This window comes from Staurois parvus, unplaced genomic scaffold (genome assembly GCF_062004578.1).
Source record: "Staurois parvus isolate SC_StPar_1 unplaced genomic scaffold, SC_StPar_1.0 ptg000525l, whole genome shotgun sequence".
NCBI lineage: Eukaryota > Metazoa > Chordata > Amphibia > Anura > Ranidae > Staurois > Staurois parvus.
This window is the reverse complement of record NW_028318321.1, coordinates 9,042,615-9,048,614: the sequence shown is the minus strand read 5'-3', so window position 1 is coordinate 9,048,614 and position 6,000 is coordinate 9,042,615.

Here is a 6,000-nt window from a genome sequence, read left to right as displayed (position 1 = left end):
TTGTCTACTTTGTTGTTCTAATTGTAAGGGTCAGCAGGACAGAATTTGTGGAGTTTTACCCACAAACCTTTCTCTGTTTATACAGGTGAAATGACAAAAGAGACGAAGGCCTATCATATGTTACACCCATATTTTGCAAAGCAACTCATGTTTTAGTGCATTTGATGTGACAGATTAGAACAGGGGTGGGCAAACTTTTTGACTTGAGGGCCGCAATGGGTTGATATATTGGACCCGGGGGCCGGACCAAGAGTAGATGAATGATGTGTATGTGTCATCCATAGTAAGTATAGTAATATTCCCCCATAGTAAGCATAGTAATTAATCCCCCATATAGTAATTCATCCCCCATATAGTAATTCATCCTCCATAGTAATTCATCCCCCATATAGTAATTCATCTCCCATAGTAATTCATCCCCCATATAGTAATTCATCCTCCCTATAGTAATTCATTCCCCATATTAATTCATCCCCCATATTAAGTCCCCCCTGTGTCAATTCACTTACCTTTTCTCCGCGCGTTCCTCTCGCCGTGTTCCCGCGCCGTTCCGGTGTAGCATGAAAATCTGTCTCCTATGAGGATCTGTCCCCCTCAACGTATCTGCGCATGTGCCAGTTTCAGGCATTAGCAGCCGATTGGCGATCTCCGGCACATGCGCAGATACGTCGAGGGGGACAGATCCTCATAGGAGACAGATTTTCATGCTACACCGGTCTTCAGGGCGGACTGTGAGAGGAGCCTAGCTCCCCTCGCGTTCGTCACGCTGCCCCGCCTACACACATCCTGACAGCCATCCTGACAGTATCACGCTCCGCGGGCCGGATTAAAAGGTCCGCCGGGCCGTATACGGCCCGCGGGCCGTAGTTTGCCCATTGCTAGATTAGAACAATGATGCAGGTGTCTTAAAATGACAATTGCACTGTGTTGGCGGCCTTTTTTAAAATGGGGACAATAACTAGCGAGTAGGATGGGCCACTCCCATTTAAATGTTTTTAGATGCTTTAGCTGTTTTGGTTTTTAACAAGATTTGAATATTTCCTTTACAGTAACTGCACAGACATTTTGCTGTTCTCTTGTTTAGTCCATTTATTTCATTGGAGAGCCAAGTGCAGCCAGTCGTCTGTCATCTGCCTGGATTCTGTAATATACCCCCATTGGACCCAGTTTATAAAAACTGTAAGCCATCTAGGCAAATATTCTTTTTTCTTTCCCAAAACATTGTAAAAAGAAGCTATTTTTGGTTGCAGTAGTTGCCTCCATATTCATTTTCTATGGTCATCTCTGCTGTAAGATTGATTCCTGAGGACCAGTGCAAATGGTAGAACCTACCTTTTTCCACTTTTTTCTTTCTGCGGTCAGTGCTAGGAAGTGAACGGAGCCAATGGAATTGGTTACTTGTACATTTCAGGGCATCGATTGTCTTTTCAAAGTAAATAGGCTGCCTTACCCCAATGCAGCACACATCTCTGAATTGGACTATACTGGGTAGTCCCAAAAAAAAAAAGAGAAAATCACTTTACTACAATTTGCAGTGAGAACGTTGTCAGGTATGCTGCAGCCTGAGTTGTATTATCAGTTAGTATGTGAAGGGACAAAAGGAAATACAAAGACACATACAGTATGGGTATATCGTATCAGGAGATGTACAGTGCATCCAGAACGTATTCACAGCGCTTAACTTTTGCCACATTGTGTTATGTTACAGCCTTATTCCAAAATGGATTAAATTCATTTTTTTTCCTCAACATTCTACAAACAATACCCCATAATGACAACGTTAAAGAAGTTTGTTTTGAAATCTTTGCAATTTATTAAAATTAAAAAACGAAAAAAAAACACATGTACAGAAGTATTCACAGCATTTGCTCAATACTTTGTTGAAGCACCTTTACCACCAATTACAGCCTCAAGTCGTTTTGAGTATGATGCTACAAGCTTGGCACACTTATTTTTTGGCAATTTCTCCCATTCTTCTTTGCAGTACCTTTCCAGCTCCATGAGGTTGGATGGGGAGCGTCGGTGCACAGCCGTTTTCAGATCTCTCCAGAGGTGTTCGATTGGGTTCAAGCTCTAGCTGGGCCACTGCGCTCTGGCTGGGCTACTCCAGGACAGTCACAGAGTTGGCCCGTAGCCACTCCTTTGTTGGCTGTGTGCTTAGGGTTGTTGTCCTGTTGAAAGATGAACCGTCGCCCCAGTCTAAGGTCCAGAGCGCTCTGGAACAGGTTTTCATCAAGAATGTCTCTGTACATTGCTGCATTCATCTTTCCTTCGATCCTGACTAGTCTCCCAGTTCCTTCTGCTGAAAAACATCCACACAGCATGATGCTGCCACCACCATGCTTCACTGTAGGGATGGTATTGTCCAGGTGGTGGGCAGTGCCTGGTTTCCTCCAGACATGACGTTTGGCATTCAGGCCAAAGAGCTCAATCTTTGTTTCAGGTGCCTTTTGGCAAACTCCAGGAGGGCTGCCATTTGCCTTATACTGAGGAGTGGCTTCCGTCTGGCCACTCTACCATATAGGCCTGATTGGTGGAGTGCTGCAGAGATGGTTGTTCTTCTGGAAGGTTCTCCTCTCTCCACAGAGAAACGCTGGAGCTCTTTCAGAGTGACCATCGAGTGCTTGGTTACCTCCCTGGCTGAGGCTCTTCTCCCTCGATCGTTCATTTTGGTCGGGCAGCCTGCTCTAGGAAGATTCCTGGTGGTTCCAATCTTCCATTTACGGATGAAAGAGGCCACTGTGCTCATTGGGACCTTCAATGCTGCAAAAATGTTTCTGTACCCTTCCCCAGATTTGTGCCTTGATACAATCCTGTCTCGGAGGTCTACGGACTTCATGGCTTGGTTTGTGCTCTGACACACACTGTTAACTGTGGAACCTTATATAGACAGGTTTATGCCTTTCCTAATCATGTCAAATCAACTTAATTTCCCACAGGTGGACTCCAATCAAGTTGTGGAAACATCTCACGGTTGATCAGTGGGAACAGGATGCACCAGAGCTCAATTTTGAGTGTCATGGCAAAGGCTGTGAATACTTATGTACGTGTTTTTTTTCCATTTTTTTATTTTTAATAAATTGCAAAGATTTCAAAATGAACTTCTTTCACGTTGCCATTATGGGGTATTGTTTGTAGAATGTTGAGGAAAAAAATGAATTTAATCCATTTTGGAATAAGGCTGTAACATAATACAATGTGGTAAAAGTTAAGGGCTGTGAATACTTTCTGGATGCACTGCACACCTTAAGATCAATATGCATATTGTTCATTCCACAGTTAGTAGTAGAGTAGGTGTTCCTTTATCTCAGGAACTCTATTTTAAGGGTCCATGCGCACTGGCTTAAAAAACACCAGTGATCTTGGCATAAAAACACTAATTTGAGCTTCTTTTTTTTTTTTGTACTAGCATTTAGTGTGTTTTTTTCTTACCAGAAAACCACTCTCAAAAATGCAAAACAGAAGTGTTTTATTTTTCTACCTCTAAACACTGGACTTCAAATATGCCTCGAAAGGACCTAATGTGCATGAACAAATATAGTTGCTTCTACAGGCAAAATGCTAAACTTCTCTAGGAGCAGCGGTTTTTTTCTTTTAAGCAAGTGTGCATGGACCCTAAATCAATACTTTTTCTTGAGTGACACTTTTTTCTTCAAACGGGTCTTCACACACGCTTCTATCAGACTGCAATATGTAGGTTACTGTGTGACACAGACAACAAGCAACAAGCATCCACTTCAGGAGAACTTGAGGTTAATTCTTTTACATCTTGAAAGCTCTGTGAAAAGCCAAATCCAATATACAAAAAGCAGCTTATGTTTATGTAAGTTGTCTGGTCCAGCTCCTCCATGGGCAGTCTCTTCCAAGTGCAAAACTCAAATGTTGAAGATTCTCCTCACTGATGTAATACATGGTTATATTTTATGTGAGAAAAATAAGCCATTCCCAAAGTTGTGTAAAAGAAAAAAAAAAGCAAAATGGTAAGATTTTTCTATGTTCATTGCTTTTGCTTTATCTTCATTTTTTCATTATTGCAGTCACTGAGTAGCATAGTTATTGCATGTTAACCACATCTGTAAAGACAAACACTGATCTGTTGATTCGGACCACACAGTCTCACATAGTATGAGGCATCAACAATGCAGACCACACCAAAAATGGCGGCTCAAGTTGCTTTTGGCGCAATCTGTCTTCCTGATTGAATTTATTATGACATTTCGGAATTTCAGATCGTTGCATGCAGCTGAGGATGTGATTGTGTTATGGCAACTGGACATGTATGGAGACAGTAACTAGCAGGTGGGGTGGTCCACAGACATTTAATATTTTTTTAAGACCTTTTATGAGTTCTATTGTCACCACATATACTTTCATTTATTACATCAGCATTGTAATATCAATACAAACAAAAGTTGATTTGACAATCCACTATAAGCTTACTTGAAAAATCACCTTTCATGTTCTGAGTGCTGCCTGTCTGCTGGTCATCTCTTTCCACATCTTCCTGGATTCTCTGCAGGCTTTGCAGGACCTCCTTCTATGCTTTTGATTTGTAAAGACTTCATATCCCCTGGTACCTTGCTGCCTGTCTGACTTCACGTCCTGAGACTCTTCTCGTAAGCACCTCTGTAGTTTGGAAGGCAGGCTCTGTGAATTCTGTGACACAGCAGAGCCTAATCACAGGGCATAGTGAATACTTGTCACAGAATTCAAGGCAGTAAATGTATAGTGGTCTTAACATAGTAAGTTTACAAACTTTAAGATCATTCAGATTATTAGGAGTAGGTTAGAAATAATTGAAATAAATGTGGGAATGAATATATGATTTTACATTTTGACCATAGATACACTTTAACTGATGTTATTGCTTTCCACAAGATTTGTTTCTTTCCTTTACAATAAGTGCACCAAAATTTTGCATTGCAGTTCTCTTGGTAAGTACCTTTATTTCACGTGAGAACCTAGAGCAGCCATTCATCTTTCATTTGCCTGGATTCTATAAAGTCACATTGAACCTAATTTTGTAAAAAACAAAAAACGAAGGCAGCTAGGCTTCTCTTTCCTAAATGGTTATATTAAAAAGAATAGCTGGAATATGATTACAGCTGTTGCCTTCATATTCCTTTTCTTTAATCGACTCTACTGTGAGATTGAATCCTGAGGACTAGGGCAAATGGCAGAGCCTATCTGTTCCATCAGTCCACTTTCATTCTGTAGTCAGCACTAGAAAATAAACAGCACCAATCTGCTTGGGTATTGTGTACAACACTAACATTCGTGCAGTGGCCTGGTAGCCATGACATCTCACTTTGTTGATTTATTTCTATAGATTTTTGCTAGTACTATGACAAGTAGTTTAGTAGTTTCCTTCAAAAGCCCCTAAAAGCTCTCTTACTAGTGCAAATAAAGTGATTAACCTGCTTGCCTTGCATCTCTAAGGATCCATTGACCCAGCTTCATTTTATGGAGTATGTTTTAGGTACATTTTACATGTGTTACTATTCATTCCTATGGAACGTGCCTTTGGCTTGAAACTGCATAAGCTTGAATGCAGCTGAAGATTCATGGTCTAAAACTCTATCTTAGATACTATCTGCGCAGGGTTTGGCCTCTTTCACATGGGCGTTCCATATGTCCATTTTTAATTTGTCCGTTTACGGATGAAAAACAAACACCCATATATTTCTATAGACTAGCGGATGTAAATGGATGATCATTCGTTTACATCCGTTAATGTCCGTATCCGTTAACAACCATTTTTTTGAATGGAAGAAAACCCAATTTTTCTTCCATTAACCTCCTTGGCGGTATTCCCGAGTGTAGCTCGGGGTAACATTTCAGTACCACAAACGGTAACCCCGAGCTACACTCGGGAATACCATGTGGCACTGCTCCGGCATTTGTTCTTCACTTACCTTACCCTGCGCTCCCACGATGTGTCCCCTGCAGCGTCCCCGGCCATCTCCTCCGGCCGATGCCGGCATCCGGCTTCTGTGTCCT